At 43.8% G+C, this 16,935-nt stretch overlaps 1 long non-coding RNA gene across 1 annotated transcript; it reads left to right on the plus strand.

Moving 5' to 3' along the window:
- The first annotated feature begins 396 nt into the window (after positions 1-396).
- LOC118217376 lies at positions 397-14,827 on the plus strand. Its single transcript, XR_004763168.1, has 3 exons — positions 397-507; positions 2,543-2,655; positions 14,417-14,827. It is a non-coding gene; the product is annotated as an uncharacterized LOC118217376 (long non-coding RNA).
- The last annotated feature ends 2,108 nt before the right edge of the window (positions 14,828-16,935 follow it).

Here is a 16,935-nt window from a genome sequence, read left to right on the forward strand (position 1 = left end):
ATCACTCCCCTGATCCCCTGTACAGGGCAGGCTTTCTTGAAAATTTCTAAACAAATAAAAATCAGTCACCGTAACATGAAAACCTTCACCAGGAGAATTCCTCCCTTTAATAAGTGTGAGCTTCTACACGCAACCACTTGCAACGGACTAGATCTGGACTCAGGTGCCGTTTTCCGATACCCTTGCGGCTGCTCTTGCTCGCTGCGGGCGACGCCTTCTAAATTGACTCGTTTCTGGTTTGTCGCAGCGAGCGTTGCCGCCCACCGCTGAGCGTTGGGTCCACATTGGGCGACCGCCAAGAAGATAAACAAAAAGTGAGCAATGAGAACAAGCTGAGAGTCAGCCCCCAGCCTGAAACCTCGCTCAAACAAACGCGTTCCTGATCCTCTGTGTACCCAAACACTGCGGACACTGAGGAGAGGTTACTCATTATTTGCTCGGACGGGGCGTAGCACAGTGGGTAAGGAACTGGGCTTGTAACCGAAAGGTCGCAGGTTCGATTCCCGGGTAAGGACACTGCCGTTGTACCCTTGAGCAAGGTACTTAACCGAAATTGCTTCAGTATATATCCAGCTGTATAAATGGATACAATGTAAAATGCTATGTAAAAGTTGTGTAAGTTGCTCTGGATAAGAGCGTCTGCTAAATGCCTGTAATGTAATGTAATGCTCATGTCTCATGGTCTATTCTAATGAAATGTCCAGTCTGAAAAGGGTTGTGGGTGAAATCTTTTTTTTTTTTTTGTAGCCAAGTAGTAAAACACCAACATGTCACCTTGTCATGGTCTAAAATCAAGATGTTGATTTGTTGAGTGAGGTGTTTTAGTACTGAGATGGAAAACAGGCCAACAACCAACACTGGCCTTTTCAGATTAGAAAGGAAAACTGGTCTCAATTCAGATTCAGTAAGTTTATCGAGGCTGTGCTGGACATTTTGAACATTTTGGTGTGAAACAGTACAGCTAAAATTTGTATTGGCCTTTTGAAAGTAGTTTTGTGTGGTGCATCATGCATTTAGCAATTCCGTTTTTTTTGGGGGGGGGGGGGGGGTTGTCTTTTGTGTCTATAGTTTGCTGCTGTGAGCAAAGCTAGGCATGTAGGGAAGGCCTACGGGCCGTTTAAAGGGAATCATTAAGGAAAATCAATGTCAGTTTGGAGTGAAAGCAATACCAGCTCCGAAGTATCTGTTTATCGCTATGACCTTTTCAAATGCAGTAAAGCTTCCGTGATTAATGGCAGCTGGTGGCCTGCCCTGTTTCCCTGCCGTCGGAACGGAGCATCTGCTCCATTGTGTCTGTAGTCAAATTAGCGCCTTTATGGAGTCCTGGCCATTGCTCGCGCATACCATCCTGATTTTCAATTTTTTTTTTTTTTTTTAAATTTGTCTCGCGAGTCTCATGAGTTCCTTGCCTGCAGGCGAATTAAGAATAAAGTATATTCCCATTAGCTATTCTATTTCTAATGATTCGCGCGAAGATACGTGGTTTGACAGACCTTTCTTTCTGACTGAAACGGTAAACTATTGTGACCATGTTTAATCTGGAAGTGAACTTCTCTGGGTCTCTGCTCACACCGAAGAGCCTACTCATTTTCCTTTAGGCTGCTTGATAGACGGCGATGGTTACGGGACAATCTTTCGGCCACAGAGAACACGTGATTGGACCTGCCTAACCTTTTCAAAGAGACATTTAATCAAAGACCCGTCCTACCCTTCTACCCCTTCCCCTTACAGTGTTATTGAAGCTGACGCGTGCAGACGGGAGGGGTGCAAACGGCATAGCCGCTGAAATAAAACAAGTGTCTCGCCTATAAACACCGGTAGAACATTTCTACTCCATCTTCACCCTCTCTGCCTGGTCCCTTTAGCGAAGAGGACCAACAGAGCGCAGGACTGGAATTAATTAGCCATCGGAAAGCTAGGAAAGGAAATTAAAATCTAACCGATGCGGAGAGGCTGATCTCTCCTGACCCTCTGTTAGAATGACAGTGTTCAGTGGTGCGGAAGCCGCTTCCATAGATAGTGTCAATCAACTGATGAGGTTGGTTCGTACGTTTAATGTAATCAGCAAATGCCCCTCAACGTTTTCAGAAATGTGCCTGGAGATATTTGAGGGGATGTAATAAGCAGGAAAGACAACGATCTCGGAAGGTGCGCCGTTTTTCAATTAGCGAAGCAACAGGTGAAGCGATTTACCTTCAGGGATTGCGTGAAAAGGATAGCATAGATAGGCTGACAGGGATCACGCTGCAAATGAACAATTAAAACTGTTAAAGCATCATCGACAAGGCAACAACAGCAAAAAGAAAAAAGGCGTTGATGCCCTGATATGAACATGAAAATATATGAATCACTGCACGAATAGTATAAATGGCCCTAATGGTGGATACTTAAATTTATCTGTATACATAGGCTACGTCCACCATTCAATAATACCGAATAAGCCACTTAATGCACAACCATTTTCAAAGTGCTTTAATGCGTCACGGATACTAAATGCGACGTTAATATAACTGCTGCTATGTTGATTTCACTACAATAACAGAGAAGGATATGCAGCACGGACGTGTGATTCTAAACCAGAGTGATGCAGACCGAAGCCCTGCCTAAGAGAGGAAAGGCAGCTGAATCACCAGGGAGACGCAAGTTGCTGAAGAGGTAGGCATATTTCTGAACACATTTTAGGAAACAAATTGATTTTAAAGACTTGACGTTTTTGCGGTGTTATACAAATCACATTGCCGATAACAAAGTCGTTGCAGGCTACATACAGCACGTTCAACGGTTGATTCGTAGTAAATGTGTGTACTAGTAGCGGATAGCATGGCGCGTTATAGTTTGGAGGAGGTTATTGGCTGGGGGAAAATGAAATGCACGCCCAACTGCAAAATGTGCGCGTCCCATTGCGGTGCCATCCTCCACGCTTATGGAGGGCTGCATACGTCACGCACGCACCCTCCTGAAACCGGTGCCGTTCATGCAGCGATATATGCAACATAGAAATCCCACAATTAATCATTTCTATACTTTGGTGAAAAACCTATACATGCCATTTTGTATGTGTACTGTATATTATATAAAAATGGAAATGTTTATCAATACAATTGCTCAGAGAATGGTTAACTCCAGCACCCCCCCCCCCCCCCCCCCCCCCAAAAAAGATAGGTATCACAATTACTCACACCCTTGCTTGAGTACTTTGTACACCTTTCCTTCCCAAGGATAACGCAACGGTGTCATCATTAAACAAAATTGATTATTATTGTTATCAAATTTTCAGCCTTTTATTAAAGGTATAAATTATTCTGCAGAGCATTGTATCTAGAAGTATGTTTATGTAGGCTATACATTTTTTAAAAGCTAATCATATTGTAAATAGGCATTTTGGTCACTGGATTTTTGCAGTTGTTTATTGGTTACATGCTGTCTTGGTGCCTCAGTTAACTGAGGTGAAAATGGCTTGCTGCTATATTATTCATTCTGTGTCTGAAGCAGTCTCTGCTGCTCTCTTCAAACGAACCTTTCATTGGGAGGGTTCTTCAGACAACAGGCCTGCTGAAGACCTTTCTCTTTCAAATCATGAGGAAAAAAAAAAACAAAAGCAAGTTAATGAAGCCGGATGAGATTCCTTTCAGCCTCAAATTAAAAACATGTTCTGGACTACTGCCCTAAACCCCTGAAAAACTAAAAGCAAAAAAGATGCATTTAATGTCCTGACAGCAATGATGTGTTTATTCAGAGTTTCACAAATGTTGATTTGCGGTGTTGACATGCAAAATTAGTGGATAACAAAGGCTTAATTTTTAAATCATGCTTTAGATTTAACAGAACCTTCAAATTGTGGGTAGTTAAGTCTTTTTTTATCTATTTATGGTGCTTTAGGCTTAACAGAACAGAACCCGATATGAAATTGTTGAGGCACAGCATGCAGTTGTCAATGTATGATTAATCATATACTTTGGCTAATCGAGAGGAGCCAATCACAGCATGCTTCAAGGTTTATTATAAGTGACGGAGGATAATTGAGAGTGGCTGAGAAAATGAAGGAATACCCAGCTAGAAGGACTTCATTTTCTAGCTCATTCCTCCTGTTTGATCAACTGTCCCTTCTTCAGCCTCCTAAATTGGAGGTATTGATTATGTCCAGGATAGATAAATGGAAAGCAGTCATCAATAGTAGATGAGTATCTGTTACGAGAATCACTTAAACCCATACAGTACTCATGATGTAGTAACACAGCACTTGTGCTGATTTTTGTGAAATGCGTTGATGTGGAAATGAACTGTTTTCTTTGTTTTTGTATTTGTACTTTGGTACATTTTTAATATATTTGTTGTAAAAAAACAAAGTTTAAGCCTGTTTTTCACAAGTGTTTCCTTTTCATGTGAGTGTATCAGAGCACATGCAAAAACACTGCTCTAATTTGCATTTGCTTTACGTGAATGTACTGTAATGTGAACGTTTTCCTCAAATTCCCTCACTATCATACGTGATCTAAGCCTATGTATATTTTGGTTGGCCTTTACCCTGATCACCACCTCTGACAACCATACAATTTGCGCAGAATTCATATATATACTGTACATATCTTCTGTATTTAGATATTTCTGCAGATTTGAGTGATGCAACATTACTTAATTGCAAGACAGCTAATAGGCCTGACCTCACTTGTTGTATATTCTGTGACCCTTTTGTTCACTGTTTTTTCGGTCTGTCGTCCCGTTTGTGTTTATTGTGGGTGTTTTCTGTGGCAGAAATGGATCAGCATTCTTCCAGGTGTGATCTACTTGATTCTTGCCCTGATTGGCTGATCAGCCATCTGCTTTAGAGTTTAGTGATCTCTGGTTTCTTTTGCGCTGTTTTTTTTTTTTTTTTTTTGTCAAAGCAGAATGATTAATCTTTCCTGCCTTAGGCTGAAGTCCCTCACAAGCTCACTGAATTAATCTGCAGGTTTTATGCAAAATCAGCCAATCGCGTTTGATGCTGGGACACGAATAAGAAAGCAAAATAAGCATATTTCAGCGAGTGTATTTTGTCATTATCTGGGCTCCTCTGTGCCTGTGCCTACGACTGTCAGTCTTATTGAGATGCTGGTCACTGACACTCTGGCCTGTGGAGAGAGGTCAGCTGAGAATAGTCTCTTTTGTCACCCAGTGAAACGCTCAACAAATTCAGAGTCAATTCTTTCAACCTGCAGCCTTTTACAAGTTCAGAGCGCAGGCAGACCCTTTTCATTTGAAAACCCTGCAGGTGAGCGTAGGGACAGGGCCCGGCTTTCTATGCATTTCATGCACTTAATCGCTGTTTCTGCCTTCTGGGTTCTGGGAGATGGGCTCCAATTGTGGAGGCTGTCTGAAAGCAATGGTGTGTGAGATCAAAACCGGTTCTTTCAAAAAACCCAGCCCCCCCATCCGTGACGAAAGTCTGTCTGCACTTTTTTTGATCCTTTGGATAAAGTTCAGCCTTCGTCCAGGTCAAGAGCCCTGCTAAATTAGCATCGGTTTACCTCCTCGCAGTAGGCCTGGGTTGGGCACAGTAGTGCACCGGTTGGCGCAGGCTGCGATACGGTACCCCCTAGCGGTAGCGCCACTGAGCGCTAGCAACGTCGCCCGATGTGCGCCGTTTGACTGGAACGCTGGATCCACTTCCTGGAGTCCAGATTTTTACACACCGCACCGGAAGGCAACAGAAACGTTTCCGCGCGTTGACCGGATCGCGGCTTTTTCGTCAGCCATTGTGAACCGGTTTAATTGCGCCTCTCAACGCGTCGTGTCGGCACACGCGGGGAAATCAGCGGCGACACTTGATTGCAGGGCTTCCAGCCGGAGGGCCTCGCTCACCGTGTAAAGCCTTTCGGTACAGCGCACTGCACAGTATAGCGCCTGTCTCTGCAGTTAAGCACAGTTTCATCACTTCCTGGCACGGTTTAACCCCAACACTACTGATAGGCCTACTTGACTGGCCCGTTTCTCCACTCTCTAATATTCTATAATGTGGTTTTTCCTTTGGAGTTTGGGGGAGGGGGGGGGGGGGGTGTCTAGTATTGACCAGTGCGATTGCATTTTATAGACCCAATTTTCGCCTTTCTGCAGGGCTGGGCTGTCTTGAGCAAATCTAATGGAGTGTAGAGAAGAAGCAGGGCTGCCGGTCAGATGCTGTAGAGTGAGACTTTTTTGAAATAAAACACAAAAATATTTTTCATTTTTAAAAATGGGCAGACATGAGGCCATTCAATAACATTCACTGTCACATTGATTAGGTTAATCGCATACATTATGTTCACATTGATATTCACAGTGATGCTTCACAGTTACAGTACTGTACTGCTGTGACTAGGACCATTATGACTTGTCAGTCTCTCTGTCTGGGGTCATGCATGTCACCCATTTGTCTCAGTCCCTCTCTCCTTTTTCTTTTCCCAATATTGGGGTGAATGTCATGCTTTCCAAACTGAATATTTTTCTATCCATTGGTTCAAGGTGAGGGGTTCCTTTTCTTATTGCCTTTTTGCTTGCTGCCATGAGACTTTTTAACAAATTCCTGTCACTGTTACCCAGATCATCTTTTATGTTTCTTTGGTTGAGAGAGAGACTGCAGACTCTATTGACAGTTTTTTTTTTTTTTTTTTTTTTTTTTAAGTTGTGAATTTTATGTTGTGTTGCTTCCTCTCTCTGAGTGACATGCTACCGTAGTACATGTGTGTTGCACCTGAAATGTCATCGTGTACTGGTGTGATCAGTTGTCTGACACGTCTACAAGCACCAGCCGACACCCTTTCCCCCCGTGAGACGTGTCTGTATTCTGCCATTTTCCCACAAAAAAAGTAATTTTTCTACTTACTGCAGTTCTGGCTGAGTTAACTTTTGACTTTCTCGAGGAATGACTCCAAAGAAAAATTGACAGGAATCGCTCCATCGGATTTCACTGCCAGAGTTTAAGCATTGCCATAATGAGTCAGTTATGTCATCCAAGACATATACTTTGCATGACAATGCCGGAGAGCGCAGCTGACTAAAATGATTTGACTGATTGGTTTTTTTAAACCTTTGTCTCTCTTCTTAATTATAACCTGTTGCCATCGTGCAGTAGAGTGGTATTGCGAGGACAGTTCATTCTACGTCTCATCGCATTTCATTCCAGGCACATGCAAGAAGAAGAAGGAACAAAGTGTGGGTAAAAATAAATATTCTTTTTGAGAATTAATGTAGTAGAGAGGAAAGGTGCATCCCCAGGGAAAAAAGAAAAGGGGAACAGAAAGAATAACATACTCGCTTATCTTTGGTATTATCTGAGATTAGAATAGCAGTATACGATCATACAAATATGTGCCATCTATCAAAAATTGCGTATGATATATAAATGAGGATAATCTGTATCTTCATACATCGATGCATACATGGTTACACAAATATGTCTTCAAGTATTGGTCATTGGTCTGTAGGTCGGCTTGCAGAAAGGATCGAGGTGAGATTTGGTGGATTCTGCACAGGTTTGAAATGGAGGTTCTGCTTCTTTTGAACGCTTCGGAATATGGAGGAGTGATGGCATTCGACTGAGGCCTGGTTCTAAGCACATGGATGGCCCTGCATTCTGGTGTGAACTCTGGAATGGCCCATCGTCAACTGTGGCCGGTAGCCCCGCAGGGTGACACACAGTTGGCTCTATTGTGTCCCAGGCATGGAAGGGTTTCAGTTGGACAGGATGACTGTTTCTGATTGGGCATTGGACTCACCCAAAGGGACCTTTTCTGTTAAATTAATGACACACATGTTTTGATTGAACCCAGGGGTTCATTTCAGTGGGATTAAATTGCTTGTACATTTTTACCTTTTGCAGCCTACTGAAATGCCTGTTGGAAATACCCGTTTTTTTACAGAACCCATACCAGAATCGCTATTTTTTTTTGCTAAATTCTCACCAGTTCATACAGTCAGTCAGCGATTTAGATTGACATTTAAGCAGGTCATTGCCAGTAATACCACTGGCTTTTATTCACTGGAACAGCATCGATGATAGGGTAAATAACACGCATAACATCGCTCTCATAGTTCCCTGTACCTGCAGTGTATCTTGGGCCAATCTTAAGGACGAATATATTTCTGTTACGGAGCCTGTTAAGGGTCCTGTGGAAAGTCCATCATGCGACTGATGAAAATGCCTGTCAGGTCGATAGCATCCTACAACAGGAAGAAGAACTCTATTTCTGGAACCTTGCTTGGTCTCGTTACATCCAGTCTCACCGGCTTGATTAGTCAGCTCCTGGAATTTAGCAGTCTAAATGTACACTGCTGCATTTCCCAAGATGCTCTGCAGTGTTTGAGTGTTGGGCACATGGTCAGTTATAGGGTGTATGTTATCAGTTCATTGTGTCATTGCCTCCTTTGGACCATCACTGTTTCAGATTTCATGTGGAACAGGGATGAATTTGCTGGGTAGAGCCCCCACCACACCCCTGCTCCCAACCGCCCATCCCCAATGGATGGGGGGGGGGGGGGTATCCTCAACAGAGGCACCATTTTGCTGAGGCAGGGTACCTTTGGTCACTTGGGCAGGAACTGAATGGGGAAAAAGCTGATTTGAGCCCAGGAGCCCGGATATGTGAGTCAACAGTAGCTCTCTCTAAAGCATTCCTGTGCTCTTCTCATCGTTCTGTCATTTACTCAGTAATTGACATTCGCTTCACGCTTGATTTCCATAACGCCACAACATAAAACTATCCCCAAAAAAAAAAAAAAAAAACCAGACGAGATTTTCACACAAAACAACAGCTTTTATTCTGAGTTGGCATGACGACTCTTTGCGAGCGTTTTCCTTTGAACTGCTGACCAGCAGACAGGTCGCAGTAAACAACAGCTGGAAAAAAAGACCGTGGTTTTGCAAGGTTTGTGACCTTGCCCTCTTGTTTGTGAATGTGTTCAAGGCTGCCGTTTGTAGCTATTGTACATCAGTGCAATATCGGCACAGACCGCTGTAGCCCTTTGCGATGCTGTGCTCTAGCTTCTCTCCAGCATTTATCCTCTGTGTGGAACCGTGCCCTGTCCTTTTGTTTCCGAACCGTTCATGTGTACAGCGCCAGCGTTTATCATGCAAATAATATAACACCGTGGACATGAATAATATGCAAAAAGTTCTCTACAATAATGACCTGGAAAAAAACGGCGAACAATAACAGTTGAGAGACAGCATTGTTTGCATAAAATACAGTGCAGTGATGGAGGCAATGTTAATGAAACATTCAGTCCAAGATTATTGAGCGGATAGCATGCAGGGTAGACAGGCAACATACTGAACATTATATATTTAATTACAGACCACAGTTAAAGTGGACTTCACACACACTTTGAAAGTAGGGGTGGAGATGAGTGCATCCAGTTGTAAGTGATCTTGTCAGTTATTCCAGTCGTAGGCTGCAGAATATTTAAATGATTAAAATGGAAATGGGGAATTTTAAATATGCGTTGATTTTCAACGTTTGGATGGCTTCATGTCTGGTGTTGGCAGGGGTTGCGTGGATTGTGTGTGGGCTGTGGAGGAGAGATTTCTCTCAGAACTTCTCTGTTCCCTTGTATCATTTTAAAAACCAATAAATGCTGTAAGCCGTCCTGATCTAGATAACGTGTGCACTCAATTAAAATTGTAAAAGCTTTCAAGTTCCATGGCATTCACCCTGTGAATATTTGAAAATAGTACACAAAATACCTTGCAGCTTTCAAGTTACATGGCATTCACCGTGTGAACTCTGTCCGGAGATATAATGGACGGATATTAAAGACTGGGGGGAAAAATCAGGGTTCGTTTTTCTTCTACACTCCATATAACAATCAGGAAATCACAATGCTGGCAGATTGAGCAGATATCCAAATGGTTTTAAAAATCCGTCGCATTCAAATATATTTAAATAGGAGTTATTCAGACAAGCAACTGCAATCAATCTTTGTAGGATTCACATTTTTGTCTAAAGGCAGATTGTTTTCTTATTAGGGTAAGAGTTTAATTATAGGTTGCGACTTGTTGCTCTGAGACACCGGCCTCCATTTTCATTTCCGAACATGATGAATGGGAGGTGAATTAAATTCAGGACCACGGACAGCGCCGCCTCGCCTGCGGTCATAATATGCATCTCTGTCTGGCTGGTGTCGGCCTGGCCATGCCTTATTGCCCTCGCCTGGCCTCTGAACAAAGCCAAAGTTATGCGTGTGGGTGTGTGTGTGTGTGTGCGTGTGTGTGTGTGTGTGTGTAACCCTCCTGTGTTTTTTGTATCCTTTGCACTTTAAGCTTTGAATATTTTTTCCCTTTGGCTTTTTAGTGATTTAAAAAAAAAAAGTTGGGTCTATTTTATATTCTTTCTCCCCATCACAGAGAATAACATTTCCATTGGCTAGTTCCCAGTTCAGTTGGTTTCGGTCTTTTACCCTTCTAGCCCTGTGGCAACTGTTTATGAATGGATGCATTTATATTACGTTTTAGGCATGTATCAGACAATCTTATCCAAAAGAACTTGCGCAGCTTACATTATTTTTTTATACCGTCCACTTATACAACTGGATGCTGATTTAATCCATTCATCACCTCATCTGTGTCCATTATAGGAGAAAAGATTATAGTGGCAAAGATTTTGCGTGAATTCCCAAATCGATATTTGGCAGAACCATGTTTTCCTGACTTCAATGCTAAGTAGCGATGATGCGTCTCACAGGGAAGATGCCTGCCAGCTTCACAGAAGTCCTCTTGGAAATGAACACGGTGAGAATGTTGTGTGTGGTTTTAACTCAGGGGGTTCAGAGCTGAGAGAAATACAAAGCAAACCTAAAAACATGGGGCACACACACAGCTATAGGAAGTACTGAAGTATCCATACATATTTTACCCATGAGCATGACAAACCAAAGGCTGCACAATGAACATGCTGGTTGTATTGGAGAGGCAAGGATTATGATTCCATAAGTTTTTTTTTTTTTTTTAAGACCTTTGTTACTCAGACTCAATTGATCAGTCAGTAAACTGGTTTCTGATTGGTCGGGCCTAATTTACCCTAGCAGTGTATTCAAGCCAAACAAACAAAGAACCAAGAACCCAGTCCTTCCTCTCTGATGGCCTGGAATGTGGTGCCACCCTGTAGACTTTATAGATTTTTATTATTATTATTTTTTAAGGAGATCTGACAGTGCACCCTACGTGAGTATTTTTTAACTTTACTCAGACAGGGGGAAAGCAGAGAGGGTTACAGAGAGGGATGAGATCACAGTGCTGAAAGTGGCCTGGTAGAGAATCAAACTCTCAGCCACGGGGGATTCATTATGGACTGAGAGTCGATTGCCCTGCAGACTGCGTATGACCCAATACAGGCTTTTAAAGGGCTGTTTTGCGTGATTACTGAGAGCAGGCTGTCAGAGGGACTGTCGCTGTCCTTGGTTCTGAAGTCCTACCACTTGTTTCCTTGAGAGCTTGTGGTTTTCAGCAGGCACCATTGTGGCCGCGGCCGGTATGTACGCTGTTCAACCGCACTGAACAGGTCGACAGGCTGAATAACAAGAATAGGACACTTTCATGTGAACCTTTGTGGTTTCAACATATGTGCACCTGTGTTATTGTCTGTGTGCGGGTGTGCAGTATATGTGCGTTTGTGTTTGCGTGTGTGTGTGTGTGTGTGTACTAGTCCCCCTCCTGGCCTGTGAGCTTTCTTTAAGCATCACTGAGGTCACACCTAAATGTCATCAGTACTCACAGAAACTGTGTAGACAATGAGGTGCTGAAGTGTTTGTACATCAGAATCAGAGAAATGTAAAGCTTGTTTTTTAAATCATTTTTAATCCACAGATGTTGGGTAAGTGCGACATATGGCATTGTCCTGATGATGAGAGCATTTAAGTAAACACAAAAAATGTATTATTAGCAGTTCACCATCATTGTCAAGCACCATTGTATAGTGTAGTATTGTGATATAGTTCTGTTTGCCCTCATTCAGTACCTTACATTATTGGATATTTTTTTAATGAAACTGACATGGCGCAAGTGTACTGACGGTCTGACGGAGAGCTGTGTTTTAGATTCTTTCTTTTAGATGCTCTCAACGGAGAACTGCATGTCCCAAATGAAGTCACATGGTATGTTCACTGATTTAATTTTTTTTTTTTTGCGAATGATCAAACGCTCTGCGGTACGTATGCAGTCAGTTACCGGGCAGTGGATCGGGCCTTTCGTCTGTGTGTTTTCATCATTTTAACCATGCGGCGTAGCCTTTTGGAGATGACATGCGACGCCGCATGTGCATGAATTATTAAAATGGGTTTGGACAGGAAGCACGCCGCATGCTCACAACGGGGGGTGGGGGGTGGGGGTAGGGGGGGGTGGCGGCTCGTGCTCACGCCTTCAACCTTCGTTCCCCCCTCGCGGTGCTGTTAAGTTCGCTGGAATAATAAGATCAGATCGTTGTCACACGAATAATAATGGAACGTTGGCCTTTGATGCGGGAAGCGCGTCTGCAAGAGAGCGAGAGAGCGAGAGCGCTCGGGAAGTGTTTGCGTCAGCACCGGGCGCATTGCTCCGCTGTAGCTGCTGCGAAGCCTGCTTTGCCGTTGTAGTGATGTCGATGGCGACTGCGTGCTTGGCTGTCACAACGCCCCCTTCTCCGTTCCACCCTCCAGGATGTCCAGTTGACACCCTGCGTGTAGCAATTGGTGAATGAGGCTTCACAAATCCTTAAATGGGCGGAGCTTGCCATCGATTTTTGGCAAATTTCGCCTTCGCTTTTGATTTTTGTGTTCAGGTGAGAGATTGACGGCACACCTTAGCTCCACCCCTTTTGAGGTTTGTGAAGCCCTGCACGGAACAATATTCTGCAAACATTTGCATCTCTTAGAATCAAAAGTCAACAGAAGCTGAATTTTTAAGTTCTGTGTTCTTGTGTGGTACTTTTGTTCTGTCTGCTTGGCATGTCATACATGTAGATATGTGAACAGACAGATGGCTAAATAGACAGATGGATATGTAGATGGACACACAATGGCTGTCGTTTCAATGTTACTTTGGACAATTTAGGGTAATTTTAAATCACTTGTCATCAGCGCAGTCGGCTAAGCGCAATAAGCCTAAATCATATCTGCTCGAAGTCTTGCATTAAGTGCCAGGGGATCTCATTATCTTACATTGTTATGAATGGCAGCTCTTAAACCTGGTGCAGTCACACGGGATCTCTGATTGGCTGGCCTTTTGCTCTCTGTGCGAGTGTACACAGCCACAGAGACACACGGTTTCACTCGGAAAACAACCGTGTTCATTACACACATCAAAGACAGGAACACACAAACTCAGGCTTGGGTTCAGTAAACCATGTCCTTGGAAAATGGCTAAAAGAAGAAGAAAAAACATTGTATCCCAAAGGTTAAATATTAATTTTGCTTCAGCGACAGCTTTTTATTATTTTGCACCTTGGTGTTGGGACAAGTTACAGGGACAAATAAAATTAGACATGCTTATGCTATTTGCAATGTTCAAGTTTCATTTGTAGAATGACAACTGAAGAGTGTGCCTGGTTTTTAAGGACTCGTTTTAGCATCACAGTTTTATTTCATTGCCATTTTTATGTTGTGCTGTGTATACTAGTGTATTTTTATTGGTGAATGCTACTTTTGTTACCAGGGGCTGCTAGGAAAAGAAGGGACCATCTCTTGATAAATGATGGATAAATATAAAAGCAAACATGTAAACATGAATCCTGGGCTGTTTTTCACAGTATTTGACGATTTAATGGAGTTAATTGAACATTTTATTTGTTTATTTATTTTTGTATCCGCATTTCCCAGAAATCAGTGTAAATGGCAGAGTGGGAAAGTGAGTAGAAACCGCTGGAGCTGCGTGCGCTACCGTTAGCAGGTTTGTGGTTTGGCGATGCGTGCACTGACCTGCAGAGTGGAATCCCATCACTGCGTTGGGACGTGGAGGTACTGAAGTGAGCGGTATCAGGGGCGAAAAGGTGTGACACGGCAGGTTTGCTTTGAAATGGTGGGAAAGAGCTCGGGAAGGAGAAGTGCTTCGTGCTCGCAGCATGAAAGATTTATTGTGCTCGGCTTCAGCTGCTATCCGAGGAACAGGCAGCGAGGATCTTTCTCACAGCCGGTGATTTGAGATGTCTGCTGTTTTTTGTGTGGGGTGGGGTGGGGGGGTTCCTCGTAGTTCTGCACTCCCCCCCCCCCCCCTCTCTATGGGATTTAAACAATCATTCTTCCTCATGGAGAGAAACAGAAAATTGAAGTCACACACACACACACACACACACACATGGGCACACACACACGCACATGCACACACACACACACACACGCGCACACACACACCTGTACTATGCCTCCGCAGGCAGTGGGAGCTCCTGAGGAGCGCTGGGCTCCTGTGACTCTTTTCCATGCTGTTATCTCGCTGCAGGGGCAGTTACAGCAGCCCAGTGAGAGGCCGGAGGGTGTGATTTCCTGCCTAATCATCATCACGAGAAGCACAGATCGCAGCCCAATCGAGAAACACAAGAGCTGCTCCAAAACTGTGAAGCCCGGCATTAAGCGTGGCTGATCTGCCCAGGGCTACAGAATCAGCTGGGAGCCGGTGGCTATAATGTAAGATGTGAACATTAAGCGCTTCCTGCTGATTTCCTCTCATAGGAAAGTGGTGCTGTTGTTCCAATTTCCTCAAGTACTGTGCTTGCGCTTACAGCATAACATAATGATCAATATATTAGATGATTGATATATGAAATAAGCAATATATTGGGCCAATAATCACATTTTGAACCATATCTATATCGGTAATCAAGGACACCGTGTTAGATATAGAGGACTAATATTTATGTAACTGTTTGGTGAAACATGCAGAATGTAACTACGTTGAAATAAATGTAATTGCCAGTACTTTTATATTCATCTTTTTTATTAAAGTAGCCAGCTGAGTTTTTATGGTGAACTCTGACTCTGGTTAGCAAGCTAATGGCACTAGATAGCAGAGAACGAGTGAGTTACAAGTGGTCCACATGTCCGCGAAGGAGTTGACGCCCGTGTGGACACACCAGCCATGCTGAATTCATTAGTGGCCCCATTTCCAGAAACAGACAACGGCTCACTGGCATTTTTTTTTTATTCGTTCTTTTTTCCAGCAGCTCGCTGGAGTATTCAGAGCCTATTTCAGACAGATGACCCCTCATTTGCTGCTTGTTGATTGCAGATTATAGTCCGCAGTGCTGGCTACCCTCGGGCCTCGCTCATTTTCATCTTATTCATAGCCTGCAGTTGAATGCATTTCTTAACACAGAAAGCATTGCTTTTGTGAAAGTAATTTCCCAGCACAATAGGAAACATCTGTGAGGACAAGAAAAGCTCCCTGCTAAGTGGAAGAGCAGAGAAGCTCTGCTTCCTGTTTTATAACGGGCCACTAATTGACTGGCAATATTGATGGTCAGTAATTGATGTTCGACACACTAATGTTCACTTAGGTCACGCCGTTCAATGTAAAATTGAAATATTCTTCAATGAGTTATTTAGGAAATCAGCCTTTTGAGTAAATGTACATTTTGGGTAATGCATTAGTGCAAAATCAGTGCACAGTCCACAAAGAAAGGTATATTTTCATTTCATCCAGCTCACAGATTCACTATATTGGCTGCTTTATCAGTAATCTGTGAATTTTCCCCTCTACAATTGGTATTGTATTGGTGTCATACTCTTCAGCAATGCAATTTACCTGAATTGTTCCAGTAAGTAGGCAGCTGTACAAATAATATGCAAAGGGGTAGTCTGTGTAAGTCGCTTTGTATAAGAACATCTGCTAAATTCCAAAATGGAATGTCATTCAATCTTGAGGCTGTAGCACCATATTCTTTTACGTGAACCAATCGTAGCATTTTGCTGTGGAGAGGAAAGCCTTTTGATTGGTTCAAGTGAGCCGGTCGCCGACGGCAACTAATTTTTACGGCTCATGAGGCCTCCCGCTCCCATGATTCCTTCATTAAGCAGCGCTGCTAAAATGGCCTCTGGACGTACCTGTGTCTGCGCTACAGGTGCCAGCCCTCTTGGGCTCCAGCTCAAGGTCCACCCCGAAAACATTTGAGAGCGCAAATGTAACTAACTTCTAGCCCTTCGTCAGTTGGCAGTTGATTCTCAGTTCTGTGTATTTATGGCGTTTTTTTTTTTGTCGTTCCGCGTTCGCTGGCGTCACCTGCGCCGGCTCCCGAAAGGAATAGGAAGTGCGGAACAGCTGCGAAACGGCTCAGCGTGCTCGTCTTCGCTCTGCTGGCGCACGGCCGCCCTTCCGCTATTGTGCATTTTAAATTTCATCCACGTGAGTGTGGGGTGGGGTGCGGTGTGGGGTGGGTGGGTGGATGGGGGGGGTAATGGAGGCGCGGGCGGGGCCCTTTGCATTTTCACTCGGACCGCGCGCGCGCTGCGTCCAGCTGTGCGGAGAGAGATAAGCCGGGCGAGCCTGCCTTTGTTCTGCCGTCCTCTCGTCCGCTGTACGGCTTGTCGCCGCGAACAAACGCGGAACGAGAGGCGTTGTTTTTTCAACAGATTATTTATCCCGTGTTCGGAGGTTCCTGTTTGAACACGGTCAAACTGTCATTTTGGCCAGTAAATCCGTGGGCTTCTTGGATTATGGTTGAAAAAAATAAGACAACTCAAGGAAAGCTTGTGATTGGTCCCCCGTGGAGGCGGGTGGTTCATCCCCCCCCACCATGGCACCTTATCAGGTTTATCCCTTTTTTGTCTGTTGCCCTATCTGCTTTCCACCTGTCCGAATAAAGGCAAAAAATATGAACGGAGAGCGATCAGTTAAAAAACCACAATTCTTGGTTGCTGGGTAACTCGCTCGGTTAAAAGTGCCATTTGCAGGGCATGAGTGAGCACCATGGTCTCGGATTGAATCGCACCAGTGCCAACAGCCCTGCAGGGACGGTGCACAAA

Source organism: Anguilla anguilla, chromosome 17 (genome assembly GCF_013347855.1).
Source record: "Anguilla anguilla isolate fAngAng1 chromosome 17, fAngAng1.pri, whole genome shotgun sequence".
Taxonomy (NCBI): Eukaryota; Metazoa; Chordata; class Actinopteri; order Anguilliformes; family Anguillidae; genus Anguilla; species Anguilla anguilla.